The sequence below is a fragment of the Talpa occidentalis genome, unplaced genomic scaffold, assembly GCF_014898055.3.
Source record: "Talpa occidentalis isolate TD23 unplaced genomic scaffold, MPIMG_talOcc4v2.1 talOcc4.8, whole genome shotgun sequence".
Taxonomy (NCBI): domain Eukaryota; kingdom Metazoa; phylum Chordata; class Mammalia; order Eulipotyphla; family Talpidae; genus Talpa; species Talpa occidentalis.
Genome location: NW_023605194.1, coordinates 21,518,661 through 21,533,622, shown reverse-complemented (window position 1 = coordinate 21,533,622; position 14,962 = coordinate 21,518,661). Strand labels below are relative to the sequence as shown.

Below are 14,962 nucleotides of genomic sequence, written 5' to 3'. Positions count from 1 at the left end.
CTGCCCCCAGCCCGAGGCGCCCGTGAACCCCGGGGTGGGCGAATGAATGAGTTCTGCGGGGCCAGCCGTCCCGGGGCCCGCGCCGGGCGCGCCGTCGGGGCGGGATGGCTCAGAGAGGACGGCGCGCGGAGAGGCCGCACCGGAGGCGGCTGCCCAGGCACGGTAGGCAGCCGTGGGGAAGTGCGGACGCGCGGGTGAAGGCTCTCGGCCTGGCGCTCAGCCCCCCTTGTGATAAGACACTCGCCCTCCTAGGTTGGGGGTGGGCGGGGCCCGACAGGGCTGCTCCCTGGGTGAAGAACAGTCTGCAGCCTGGGCACCCCCCCACCCTGGGTCGTGACGGTGCCCCGGAGTTAAGCTAGGGCTGCAAGCTCGGGGGAAGAAGGTAGCCGCTCTCCCGGCTCCATCTGCTGCATTTCTCGGTCTCGCCACTGGAGCGTGTTTGCACAAGCCTCCCCGCTACTTCCAGTTCTGTCTTTACTACCTGCTTTACTGGGATGATGCAGTTGTGAGCTTTTCCATCTGTATGTCTTTTCTTTGTAGATAAGAGGTTTTCCTTTTATTCTCTAATTTGCAGAATTCCCGAAGGTGACTCATGGAACTCTAGTGGCCCTTGAACATCAGGTTAAGAAATCCCCGATGTACAGCATGTTCAGACCTCTTCTAGTTCATTTCCCCTGTGAAATGAATAGTTCTCACTAAAAAAGAAGCCCACTAAATCCTGCTAAAGTACCAATTCCCTTTACAGATAAACTACTCCACTGATGACCTTTACCTGCTTCATCCTCTCTCTCCTTCATTTTGACTACTTTAATCAGTGACCACAAATGGCCTTTCCAAATCCAATGAGGTTTTCTTTTTACAGAACACATTTCCCCTCCCATTAGCCCACCTTTTACTGAAACTTATACCTAGCTTCAGGATCCTTTTAGATTTTTCTGTCTCCTGCACTTCTCTAATGAGGGACCATTCCTAATGGCTTAATCTCTTGTTCATTGTTAATACCTTGGAGAAATTTGCCATTCCAAATCTATTTTATGCGGGCCTCCCCTGGTGGCGCAGCGGTTGAGCGCTGCGTTGCGAGGCTGCCCGCAGCCTCTGCAGCGCCAGTTTGATCCCCTGCCACTGGCGAGGGTCCCACCAAAAAAAAAAATCTATTTTTTGCATTGGAGTCCTACTTATAGTCCCCTTATTACATAGATTTTAACTGAAATTTCCTTGTGGACTTTCAACAAATACTGAGTATCAATTTTAGTGCTGTATTTGAAGCTGCAGATACAGAATAAATAGTGCATGCCTACATGGAGCTACTTGTTAATGGAGGGGCAAGAATATACATTAGGTCAAGGTTCATGATGGTAACAGAAACAGGAGAAGTGTGATTAAAGTGTGACTGGGTGGTTCCATTTGTGCGACCAGAAAAGGAGATGACACTTATGCTAAGTTCTGAATGACAGACTGGAGCTCAAAATGGAGGCAGAGAAGAGCATCCCAGGAGAAACAGTAAGTACAGCAAACCTAAGGTGAGAATAAGGTTAGTGCAAGAAAGAATAGAAAGGCCAGTGTGGCTGGTGCATGATGAGTGAGGGGGAAAGTGATACAAGATGAGCTTGGAGAGTGAATATCCACCCCAATTTCTAATTCATCCCAAGCAGTGACATTACCAAGGCCCCTTCAATCAAGGTGTAAGTGTAGGCTTCACCTCTTTCTCTTATTTACCTATATTTCTGGGCAAAACAATAAATAATCTGTATGAGCCCTCTGTATACTCTATATAGACACAGCAAATCACTGGGTTTTTAATTTAACTACATCACGTATTATGACCCATTCTTTGATTATTACCTAGAATACATTGTTTTTGAAGGATAGTTCACTGAGAACAAAGGCAGAGAGTAACATATACAAGATTTATAAAAATGTCTACTTGGGAGTAATAATGTGCCTTAAAATGCAGTGCATTTTCTGTGGTCAGAAACAAAATGCTGAGTGATGTTCTTCACCCACTCATGTCTCAACATGTTCTCAGTTTTTCATTTTGTATTACTTATAGTACTACAGGGAAAGTTATGTTAACTTTTCATATATTTACATCCCGTCTTCCAGTAAAAGGGAAATATGTCAAATTATTGTGTTGAATATTCAGGTTTGTAGTAAACACATTTTCATTTTCCTTCGTCAAAAGAATGGCTATACCACTTCACACTCACTTGGATGTCTACAATTAAAACCAGAAAATAACAAGTACTGGCAAGGATAGGGAGAAATTGGAATCTTCATCCATTGCTGGTGGATATATGATTCAGCCCCTATGGAAAACTGGCAGTTCCTCAAAAAATTACCATATGACCCAGCAATTCCACTCCTAGGTGTATCCAGAACAATTGAAAAGATGTACTCAGCATACATGCACATGCTTGTTCATTGCAGCACTTTTCTCAATAGGCAAAAGGTAGTAACAACAATAAAAAGCATGCTAACAGTCACATATGATTCCACATGCAGGAAATACTCAGAATGGGTAGCTGTGTAGACAGATTACAGATTGGTTACTAGGGACAGCAGGAGACGAGTAAGAGCAACTGCTCAATGGATATAGTATTTCCTTTGGGGTGATGAAAGGGCTGGGTGCTATGGAGAGGTGGTAGTTGTACAACATTGTGAGAGCACTGAATTCCACTAAATTATTATTTCTTCCTTCATTGTGGAAAAAATATATTTAGAATAAGTCAGCTAGATTTAGTTTGGGGGAGGGGTCACAGTTGTGTTGACAACACCCAAAGCATTCCTAGTCAAGAGCCAGTTGAATATTCACCTTTTTCTCTGTCAGGGCTGATCAGGGTGTTGACCTTGACCTCGTCAGTGTTATAGGGCTTCTTCACAGCCTGCTTGATCTGTGATGACCATAGTGTGTTGTGTCTTCACCTTCTTCATGGCTGACTCTGTGGCAGGGGGCACTTGATGCACATTGGTCAGGCTTGTTTCTCCTGGGGGTGCTCTCCTGAGGCTATCTGGGCTGCCCTCTGAACTGCAGTGTTCTGGGTCTTGGAAGGTGGGTGAACTGCAGATCTTTTTGTTTTTTGTTTTTGTCGCTGTGAATGACTTTCAGCCCTGCTTTCTTGGCCTTCAAATATTTTGCTTTGGCTTCAGTTGTAGGGAATGGGATTTTCCTTCTTTGTTTTCCACACCATTTGTGGGGGGGGGGAAGTTCACTTTAAAATGGTTCATTTTTATGTTATGTGACCTTCACCTCGATTTGAAAAATGAAAGACTGGCTAGCACCCCCCAGATGAGCTAAGCTAGTATCTCATCGGATTCCTCTCAAGTGTCTGTGCCTGTCTGATTCCAAACAGCAGCTCTAAACCAGTCATTATCCGATTCCTTGGTTACTCACATCAGGCTGAAGAAAATCTACTTTGGACAAAAGTAAAAGAGCAAGAGGTAGGAAGTGGCTGCCAGTAGATACAGCATTCTTTTTGGTTGATAAAATGATTTTAAAAATATATCGTGGTAATGGGCATATAGCCTGTGAATATACTAAAAATCTTTGCAGTGGGAGAATTTTGTGGTAGATGAATTATAGCTCAATAAATTTATTTTATTTAAAAAATATCTAATATGGATATAATGAAGAGTATCTTTTTTTGTAGCTTCAGTTTCCTCCTCCTTTAAGCTATAAACTGTTTCCCTTTGCACATATTGTAGTGGGAGGTGTTTACTACAATCACACGTTATCCTTTTTTTAATTTAAAGTTTTCCTGAAGGATCCTATTTCTTAAAAGAAGAAAAGGAAAATTATTAATTTTGACCTAAGAAACAAAATGTCACCTCTGGCTCACAGGCAAAAATCCAGAAAAAATTACTCTAACATTGCTGGTTCTTGTAAGAAGTTTCAGTTCATTTCATATTCAAATGAAGTTGACACAGGGAAAATATTATTTGCCATAGTAAGTTCATCTTCATTCATATTTAGGCACAAATCTCCTTATTGCCACTTACTTTCCCACTCATTCATTTCTATCATTTTTACCATCTTAACAGAAATGTCATAAATTTTTAAATAATGCCTCAATGTCATTTTTATACCTTTTTGAAATCCCCGATAGTCATATAATTCTTAAACTTCTTTTAGGTATTTATTTCCACAGAGTACATAAACCCACACCCTTAAAAATATCTACTTATGCACCTTGTAAGTGTTCTCAAAATATAATCTAGGCTATAGTGCCGTGAACTTTAGGGAGCCATTTTATTTCATTAGAAGTAATTTCTCCTCAGATGTTGATCTGTCTTTTAACTGTCAAATGTATAATTTTAAACTTACTGTTGAAATCTTATAATGAGGGGCCTCTCCGGTGGCACAGACGGTTGAGTTCCGTGCTGTGAAACTGTCCGCAGCTTCTGCAGCACCTGTTCGATCCCAGCCAGCCAGCCAGTGAGGGTCCCACGTGGCGTGGCAGACCTCTCCTGACTCGCCCGCTGCACCCCTCAGCAGTATTTCGTCAGTCTGCCTGTTCTGTTCCCCGCCCTGTCTCCGGTGAATCCTCTCACCCTCCTGCACATCTGGCTTGTGCCCCTGTTCTTGTATAAAAATAAATAAATCTTTAAAAAAAAAAAGAAAAGAAAAGAAATCTTACAATGAAATTACAATTTGTTCACAATTAAGAAAAATCATGCAACACACAGGTTCCAGTTGTATGGGGGTTTTAGCTCCAAAGCCAAATGTCTCTAAGAAAAAGGGAAGTAAGAACAATTAGTAGTCACTTGACATGTCATTTGATTAGCCTTTTTGGTGTTATTTCCAGATCGATAATGTGATTATTTAAATGAGTAACATTTCCTTTTGCAAACAAGATAGTTTCCAATCCTTTAACAAAATGTGAGGAGATGGAAAATATGTTAAAGATTGGGCAAAGCTCCATTCACTTTTTTGTGTAAAAAAGTTCTTTGGTACCTACCTATTGTAAGAAAAAAAAGCTATAAAATTGATAATGAACTCTATCTCATGCTACCAAAATATAATAGTCCTCCATGATATATCCATGATGTAATTAAAATATTATGAAAACCCCATTCATCTTTTAAGAGATGTGGCCTAATAAAATCTTACTTTTTATGTTGTTAGTTATTGGTCAAAATTTTATAGTGAGGGCCTCCCTGGTGGTGCAAGGGGTTAAGCACCACACTATGAAGCAATCCGCAGCCTCTGCAGCACGAGTTCGATCCCCGGCCGGCTGCAGAGCAACCCACATGGTGAGGCAGACCTCTCCTGTCTTGCCAGCTGCTCCCCTCAGCAGTGTATTTTCAGTCAGTCTGCCTGTTCTGTTCCCCACTCTGTCTCTGGTGAATCCTCTCACCCCCCCCCCCGCCACTCTGGCCTGTACCCCAGCTCTTGTATGCTTAAATAAGTAAATCTTTAAAAAAAGTTTTTTATAGTGATATTACTTTCATGTCCCAATTCAATAGTTATTTCCCTGCTCACCCTGACTTGATCAACTCCACCCCCTTCCCCAAATATTCCTTAGGTCCTCTCCTTAAGCAGTTATAATTCTGCATGTTTTTAAAATTATTTCATTAATGTCCATAGAGCTGGTCAGCCCCAATCAGGCAGAGAACACCTATTTTACTTTTTTCCACCTCACCATGATATCTTCAAACTGGCACAGTAGTTGAATCACTAAATATGTGATGAAATTTATTTGAAAAAATAATGACTGAAATACTCATGGATATGGACCTGAGAGCTACTACAATTCCCCTTAGGAGGTGAATGACTCATCAGGTGAGTTCTAGTTCCTATACCCTTTGCTGTAGGTAGTTGGTCCATGAACCACACTTTAAGAACTACTGCTTTGTTGTGGCCATACTAGTCCAAACATCCAAGCGGTATTTGTTTCATAAGCTAAAATAATAGTCTAAACAGCTTAATAACAGTGCTAGCAATTCATGTATTCTTTCTTTTTTTTTTTTTTTATGTATTCTTTCAAACAGTATGTGCCTGGCTCTGAACTGGTGCACAATGATGAGCAAAACTGAGCACGATCTCTGGTGGAGCTTAGGATCTGCTGGGGAAGATAAGCATTGTCCAGACACTCAAAATGTAAAATCACAACTGGGATGTGTGCTATGATAGGAAAGTACATGGTGCACTAAAGCAAATGTTAAGTGGATTTGACTTAGTCCAGGGAGTTATATAACACAGGCTGAGTGACATTTGAAATAAGATCTTAAAGATATGAATTAATTTAAGGCTAAGTCAGGTGGGGTAAGGGAGGCAGAACTTTATGCACAAAGAGAATATCATATTGCAAAAGTCCCGTAATGAGATGATATGGCCAGGATTTGCGTGTCAGGGGAAAATAAATCCTGGAAATGAATAGGGGCCAGACCACGTGAGTGACATTTGTATCTTAATAACATCAGGATCTACTCATGAGCCTTTTCCTTGGAGTTGGAGACCAGGTCAATTTTGCATTCTGAGAAGGTCACTTCGGCTGCTATGGAGAAAGACTGAGGGCAACAAAACTAAAAGTTGGGGCATGATTCTTACTTGATGGATAAGAAAGGGAACTTTAACAAATGTAACTTCCTTAAGGCCACAGGCCAGGAAGTAGTGAAACCAGGTGTCAGACATTGGGCTGCCTGACTCCATAGTGTAAACTTACTAGACACAGTCTGCTGCCTCTAGGTCAAGGTGATAAGCCACTAAATTCAAGCTTGTTTAAATGAAAAAAGGGGAGAATTAGAGAGCGCCTTCTCTCTGCCTGATTTCACCTTGCATTGGTCACAGCTCACCATCAGAAAAGGAGAATGAGGATGACAGCAGAGGATTGCTGAGGTTTCATGCTTGACCTCATCTGTGAAATATTAATAACAATAACACACACTTCATACGATTATTTGAGGATTCAATCAAGAAAGTTATATTCTCAGTATATTTTCAGCCATATAGTTAGAACTCAACAAATGTTGATGACTCTTTTATAATTATCATAACCTATTTTCCCCTTATGACCTCTCCACCCGTCAAAAAATTGATAGCATCATGTTACCTAACTGCCGAGCAAGAAACCAAGATAGGCCTCCCCGGTGGCGCAGTGGTTGAGCGCTGGGTTGCGAAGCTGTCTGTGGCGCCGGTTCGATCCTGGCTGCTCTCCCACATGGCGTGCAGACAGCAGTGTACTTCACCTGCTCTGCTCCCGCTCTGGCTCTGGTGAATTCTCTCACCCTCCCGCGCTTCTGACTGTACCCAGTGCATGTATAAACTAAATAAAGCATGCCTCTATAAAAAAAAAAAAAAGAAACCAAGATAACTGTGACTGGTTAACTGTCCTTTGCTGGTTTACACAATCAACTGGTTGTTAAACTATAGCACTGAATTTGGACTATCTCACAAATAAGCCTTCTTTTCTCCTAACAGTGCTAGGGGGAAAAGGATGTCCTAAAGCTACTTCCATACAGGCTTCGTGGACTCCACCCCCACCCCAGGCCAAAGCCAAAGACACTGGAAACTCCAAATCCCATCACCACCAAAGGAAAGGTGGCTGGGACCTGAGGGTGGGGTTAAGCAGCCAGGTTGGTATAAAGCCAGACACGTGGGCTTGGAGAGCCCCCCATTTTGGCTCTCCGCCAGCTCACAGCGTCCGGCCAGCTCTGAGAGTGACTTTGGGTTTCCAGGTTGGCGGATCGGGTAGGACGCATTAAAGACTTTATTTCCCTATTTTCTCCCTGAGTTGTACATTTCCTTAATTCCCTTTTCCTTGTAAATAAACCTTTTATTAACCTTTTGTGTGTGCCTGTAGTGAAGTATTAATAAGTCCCTTTTAAGCGCGCAAGTGAGGACCCACAGCCAGGCAACCCGTTCAATATCGGGGCTGTCCTATAACAGCAGTAATATCCTTACTTCAGTCAGAATCCTCAAATGCACATGGGTCACATCCAAACACAATTAGAATGTCTGCCAATAGAAGGGGGGATCAGTGTCCTTCTCCCCAGGGTTCTGACCCAAGTTCTCTGGGCACTGCAACTACCTGCCGTGCCCTGACACCCCCGGCACTTCTCTGAATGACTTGGACCATGATCTCCTGTGTTTGTCAAATTTTCAATCATCCTACTTGTTAATTCACTTCCATCAGTTGCTGTCATCTGTTTGCACTGTCTCTGCTTTTGTTCCTCAAAGTGCTCCAACACATGGGCGTAGCGTTATGAGGCTTTTACTGAAAGTTGGGAGTCAGGGAGAGGACTAGAATAGCATAGCTCAAATTTGAACACTAGATGTAAACATCACTACCTGAGAGTTTCCTGACTTGGGCACTGTGGTAGTGAATTTAAAATGTGTCTGTAAGTTATTTGGTATTTCTCCCTTTTGCTCTTTGATATTCAGGATCCAAATTCCCCTCCCCTGAACATGAGCTGAGATACTTTTAACAAATAACATGTGACAGAAGTGAAGATATATGACTTCCAAGTCTAGGTCATAAAAAAAGAGCTTCCTTCTTCCTCTTTCCATCTCTCCTTCAGTGCTTCTCCATCTTTCATCTCACAAAGACACTCAAGCAGTTCTGGGAGAGTCCCATGTGAAAGGGACCAAGATGCCCCAACAACAGCTCGCATCAACTTGCCAGCCATGATAGCCTGTCATCTTACAAGTATATCCTTGTCTCTATGCAGACTTGAGATACTATAACCCCAGCTAACATACTGATTACAATCTCAGAGAGACAGCAGCCAAACTGCTCCCAAAATCCAGACCCACAGAAAATGGGAGAAACACAAAATGTTTGTTACTGCTTTAAGCCATCTAGTTTGGGGATAATACATTATGCAACTGTGAGCAAACAATTCAGGGCTTTCCTCCTCAGTCCTCTCTAGTACCATCTTGCATGGGTCTCTTCTCTTTTCCTTCATCTGCTTTTTTCATACTGTTATAGGACAGGGAGAGGGGCAGCCCAAACCCCGCAAACCTGCCTATTCTAAATGGGTTCTGCCATCCGCCGCATCAACACAAAACATAGGAGACTTTAATGGGAAGGAACTTTAATAAAACTAGGAAACAATACAGGTAAGGCAAAGAGTCTAGTTTCTAAATGAAGCACCCAAAGTTACCCGTCCCCTCGTGGGTAAAAGTCCATCCATATGGGATCGGCCCAGAACAAGGCCCCAAAGCCTGCCACAAGTCTAAAGCATCTTCCAGTGGGGACCCACAGAAAAAGGTCACAAACAACCAGACAAGCCCGGAAGGAAAAGAGCAAAATCAACATCAAGATAAAAGCTGCCATTGTCACCTCCCCACGGGTCTCACCCACATCTGTGTCACCCAGTCCACGACCAAAAGACAAGCGCAGTTTCTTCACGTGTCTCTAGGCTCCATGCGCCTCCTCCAGGTCTCCTTCTGGCTCCATCCTGCTTCCTTCCTCAGTCTCTTCTGCTTCTTCTCCTCTTCCTGCTCAGCTCCACCCTCCCTTGGGTGGGGCAGGGAACCTGGAACTTCCCCCTTTCCTGGGGACCACCCTGTTACAATACCAGAGCTCCCCAAATCCAGTCTCTAGAGTGCTCAAATTTCCTGTATTTTATTATGCAGAGTAACTTAGGTTTTCCTCATCTAGACCTCTACCATTTAAACTAAACCCTGGGAACTCTACTTTCCCTGACCAAAATACCCATAAGATTCAAAATCAAGATATTTTTTCTTTCTACCAAGTCAGGTGGTACCAGGTCCAGTCAAACAGCTGACAGTTTTTTGTTTGTTTTTTTAAGATTGATTTATTTATGCATATAAGAGCTGGGGTACAGGCCAGAGATGTGGGGGTGGAAGGGAATGAGAGGATTCACCAGAGACAGAGTGGGGAACAGAACAGGCAAATGGACCGAAGTACACTGTTGAGGGGAGCAGCGGGTGAGTCAGGAGAGGTCTGCTATGCCATGTGGGTTGCTCCCTGGCCGGCCAGGATTCGAACTCTTGCTGCAGAGGCTGGAAATTGCTTCATAGTGTGGTACTTAACCCCTTGTGCCACCAGGGAGGCCCCAGCTGGCAGTTTTTATACTAATAGAAGTGTACATAAGCAAAGCGCTCCAAGGTCAGAGAAGACACACATAAGGTGACCAGGAGCTCTCGGAGGAGGTGATATTTGAATTGAGATTTGAAGGGTAAATACGAGTTAATAGCAAGAGAAGTGAATGTAAGTCATTTATGGAGAAATAATAGCAAGTACAAAGGCTCAGAGGTGAGAAAAGACAATTCTGAAAACTGAAAATAGAGGTGTGGATGAGATACCTATTGGGGAGCTTGGAGATGTTGGGGGCTAGATTGTATCAGGCAATGTAAGCAATAGGTGTAAACTAGGAGATTGCAGGCAACAGGACCTCCTGATTCAACTGACTTAGAATTAAGAACAGTGGATTCAATATCTCAAATAATAGTATCTCAGTAAGTCCATGGTAGGGTAGCTCCCATGCTGGTTAATTACTAGCTCAAAGATATTGTCAAGGACCCAGGTTTTTGCTCTGTTTCTGTTCTGCTGCCCCCATGCTTGTCTCCAATGGCTGTAAGATTTTTGCATACCCAGGCATTGTATGCAAAAATGGTAGAAAAGAGTCCTTCTCCTTCTTATTATGTAAACTTATTGACTTGTATCTCTTAAGATGGAGAAAATCTTTCCCAGAACATATTCCTTCCTCCTGTCATTGCTCCCAGTAGCTGACTTCCCTTCACTATTAGGAGTTAGAATTTCACCATATTTCCATTCTTGATCAAATGAGAGAATGGCCTTCATTGACTTAGACCAATTATAGTTTACTCCCTGGCTTGGGGTTGGAGCCTAGCACTGTTTAAGCACATGGCTTGCATAAGAGTGTGGTTACTGGAATAAAATTGAAATTATTAACAAGGTGGACGAGAGGGTGTTCAGTTTTTGAGTAGGCAGTCAGCAGAATCTGCCACATCATGCTAAGGAATTTGGACTATAGCACACTGAGAGATAAGAAGTAGCATGATTATATTTCACTATATCAGAATGGAGGTGTACTTAGGAGGGGGTGGGTCTCAAGGAGGGGCCACCAATTAGAGGGCTTCCTCAGAGAAATTGTTGGCGCTTGAATTGGGAACACATAGTCACTACCTGGATGGAACTGGGAAAGGAAGTGGAAGGAAGAGAGCCTAGAATGACTTGCAGATTTCTCCTTGGATGAATCAAAGGCTATTTCATCAAAGTTTGGAATATGACGACGGAAGGGTGTTGGAGGAATAAAGTGAGTAGAGAGACAGTGAATTTGCTCTTGGACAATGAGGTGCCCCAAAGATATGAACAGAGGTGAGTCAAGTCAGTGTGATGCTAATACTACTTAAACTCCTTAGAGGTTGGGACAGGATGAAGTTTGGAAGGAAGGGGAACTGATAAGAAAGGGGAACTGATGGTTTGGATGATTTTACCCAAGGCTGGATAGGATCAAGGACTTCTTGAAAAAACTATAAATGTAATTGTAGACAAGCCTTCAAAAAGCAGTTAAAAACCTGTTTTGAAATATGGATTTCTGTAATTTGTTTCAACATGTTGAGTTACACCAAATGAGATGGAGAAATGATCTCAACTATTTTTTTTTTTTTTGGCCTCCTGACTGGAAATGTCAGGACTCAACCCTATGAGCTGTTAATCAGATAAGCATTGAGGCATTAGTAAAGAATTGTACTTTACAAATCACTGAGGGCATATGGACTAACTGAATAAGCCCAAACCAGACATACAAAGCAAGTGTAATGAGAAGGTGTTGGGATTAAAATGTAAGCTTTTTTCTATTTTATAATAGTTATGAAATGTAAATTACAAGATGTCTCAATGCACCTTCAAGTTCTAAGTCAATATAGTTCATAAACCATATGAATTAGGTGCTATTTAAATCATAAATAGGAATTCTTTTTTCCACTCAGAAACACCCATTGAGTGGAACACTGAAATTCGAAATATATCAGTCTTAGAACTGTGCAGTTGGTAGCAACTTTGAAAACTAAAAAAATATTGTTCCAAACATTTTATTTTTCTCAATGGCTACCTTGTTTCAGGCTCTGGAATAACAGAAATGCCTGACATTAATATAATTTTGTGGGTAACTTAACCCAATGGGTAGAATAGTTGGAAGCTGGGATAAAGCATTTAATACAGAAGGGGGATTAAGGGATAGAGAAACAAATGAGAATTGAAGGAGAAAGGCAGTTGAAAAGTCCAACGAAATTGGGAAGGAATAAAGAATAAATAATAATAAAAAAGAATGAAAGAATAATCACAACTGAATATACAAACTGGATAATGAGCAGGCAATATATAATTAGAATTTTGACCTACAACATCTGCAGCAAAGAGGAACTGTCAGGACTTATCAATGATTATCAGCTTTCTTATTTTTTTTTTTGAAGATTTATTTATTTATACAATTGTTAGGGGGAAAAGGATATCCTAAGCTAATTCCATACAGGCTTTGTGGACTCCACCCTCACTCCAGACCAAGCCATCAGGACATTGGGAAAGACAAATTCCCATCACCACCAAAGGCAAGGTTGCTGGAACCTGAGGGTGGAGTTAAGCAGCCAGGTTTCCTATAATAACAGACACGTGGGCCTTGGGGGCGGGGTGTGGGGGGTGAGGGGGGCCCCTTTACACTCTCCTGCCAGCTCACTGCTCTAGGCTAGCTCTCAGAGTGCCTTTGGGTTTCCAGGTCTGCGGATCCGGTAGGACGCATTTAAAACTTTATTTACCTATTTTCTCCCTGAGTTGTACATTCCTCATTTCCCCTTCCCTTGTAAATAAACCTTTTATTAACCTTTGGTGTGTGCCTGCAGTGGAGTATTAAGTTCCTTTAAGCGCGTGGGTGGGGACCTACAGCCAGGCAACCCATTTTATATCAGGGCTGCCCTATAACACTAGCACTGGGTACAGTCAGAAGCGCGGGAGGGTGAGAGAATTCACCAGAGCCAGAGCGGGGAACAGAACAGGCAGACTGACGAAATACACTGCTGAGGGGAGCAGCGGGCACGGCAGAAGGGGTCTGCCATGCCATGTGGGACCCTCGTTGGTGGCCAGGGATTGAACTGGCACTGCAGAGGCTGTGGGCAGCTTTGCAGCCCAGCGCTCAGCCCACCGGGGAGGGCCCAGCTTTCTTTTTTTTTTTTTTTTTTTATAGAGGCATGTTTTATTTATTTATTTATTTGTTTGTTTGTTTTGTTTATACAAGCACTGGGTACAGTCAGAAGCGCGGGAGGGTGAGAGAATTCACCAGAGCCAGAGCGGGGAGCAGAGCAGGCAGAAGGACCGAAGTACACTGCTGAGGGGAGCAGCGGGCGGCAGGAGAGGTCTGCGCGCCATGTGGGACCCTCCTCTGGTGGCCAGGGAGCAGCCGGGGATCGAACTGGCGCCGCAGAGGCTGCGGGCAGCTTCGCAACCCAGCGCTCAACCGCTGCGCCACTGGGGAGGCCCGGGCCCAGCTTTCTTATTTTTGTCTCTGTCCTTCCAACTCAGGACCACATAGAAGAGTTAAATACACTCCCCCAAACCAGTTGCATAAGATGTCCAGCTTCTAGTTAGCCCTCCTCCAGCTTCTCCCGTCTAAAATCTCAAATCCGAGCACACGTGAAACCTCTTTTTTTTTTTTCATTCTTAAGCTTTCTCCCTCACCTGTCTGATATGTGATGGTGTCTGCCTGCCTTGTTACAGCAGACATAGAACAAACAGCCTCTTTTTCTACTCACTTGAGTTATCATTTCCTTCTAGTCATTTCACTTGTTTATCATATATTAGTTGTACTTTCTGTACCTGGTAACACCCAGCATGGATGTGGCAGGTGAGAATTCTAATCCTGGACCATGCATCCATCTATCAATCATGGATGTGGAAACAGTCCCTGCTCTCAAGGTAGTCTGGCAACTGAATATAACTGCAACTCAGTGTGGCAAGTGAAACAATCGGCCTATATATACATAAGGGGAGTAAGAGCAAGGCAGGCTCTTAGGGGGGGTTCCCCGTAAGCCGACTGGTTAGGGATGAGTAGGAATTGGCCCGGGTAAGTGGGAAGGATATTCAAGGCAGGTACAGTGGGATAGAGGCGAGCTAGTATTACCAAAGCCTAAGATGCCAAAAACCTCTGAAGCACACGGCTGGAGTGCAAGGGAGGTGAGGCGCAGCAGAGGCGGCTGCAGAGGCGGGTCATGGATGGCCTTCTATGTGACACCTTTAAAGAGCTTGGTCTTTGGGCCTCCCCTGGTGGCTCAGGCGGTTGAGCGCAGTGCTGTGAAGCTGTCTGCAGCCTCTGCAGCGCTGGTTTGATCCCGACCGGCCGGCGAGGGTCCCACATGGCGCGGCAGACCTCTCCTGTCCTGTCTCCCCGCTGCTCCCCTCAGCAGTGTATTTCGATCCGTCTGCCTGTTCTGTTCCCTGCTCTGTCTCTGGTGAATCCTCTCACCCTCCCGGGCATCTGACCTGTGCCCCGGTTCTTCCATAAATAAACAAATAAACCTTAAAGAGCTTGGTCTTTAATCCAGTTCCAGCGGCTCCCTCCTGGAATGAGAGGGAGCCGGGGTAAGCGAGGACGTGAAAGACAGCATTAAGGAAACATTACCTTTGCATGTTATTACTGTAAGGTCCGGGAGGACAGGGACAAGGCCGCTCATAATGCTTGACTGCGCGCAGTAGACAGTCAGTGAAACTTGAATGAATGAATGAATGAATGAATGAATGAATATAAGAGCTTCGCTGTAGAGGGCATTGTCCCCATTTTGTCCCTACTCTGCCCCCTCCCCTCCTCGGTACAAGGTAAGGAATCCGAGGCATCATTTGGGGGGTTATAGGGAGGGCTTGGGGTTGCAGAATCACCTGCCACTCTGGTGGGCAGGGCTGGGAGACACAAATATCCAATAGGTTGGGGCCAGGGGTGCACTAGTGTGGCGAACACCCCGGACCCACCCGCCGGGTGCCGGAGCCGC

The 14,962-nt window shown here is 43.9% G+C and overlaps 1 protein-coding gene across 1 annotated transcript in view; it reads left to right on the top strand.

Annotated features, from left to right (window-relative positions):
• The first annotated feature begins 123 nt into the window (after nucleotides 1-123).
• The window catches only part of ENTPD7 (ectonucleoside triphosphate diphosphohydrolase 7), a 56,210-nt gene continuing 41,371 nt past the window's right edge, over nucleotides 124-14,962 (top strand). The window contains exon 1 of the mRNA XM_037495739.2: nucleotides 124-162. The gene's annotated coding sequence lies outside the window, so the exon portion shown is untranslated. The remainder of the gene's footprint in view (nucleotides 163-14,962) is intronic.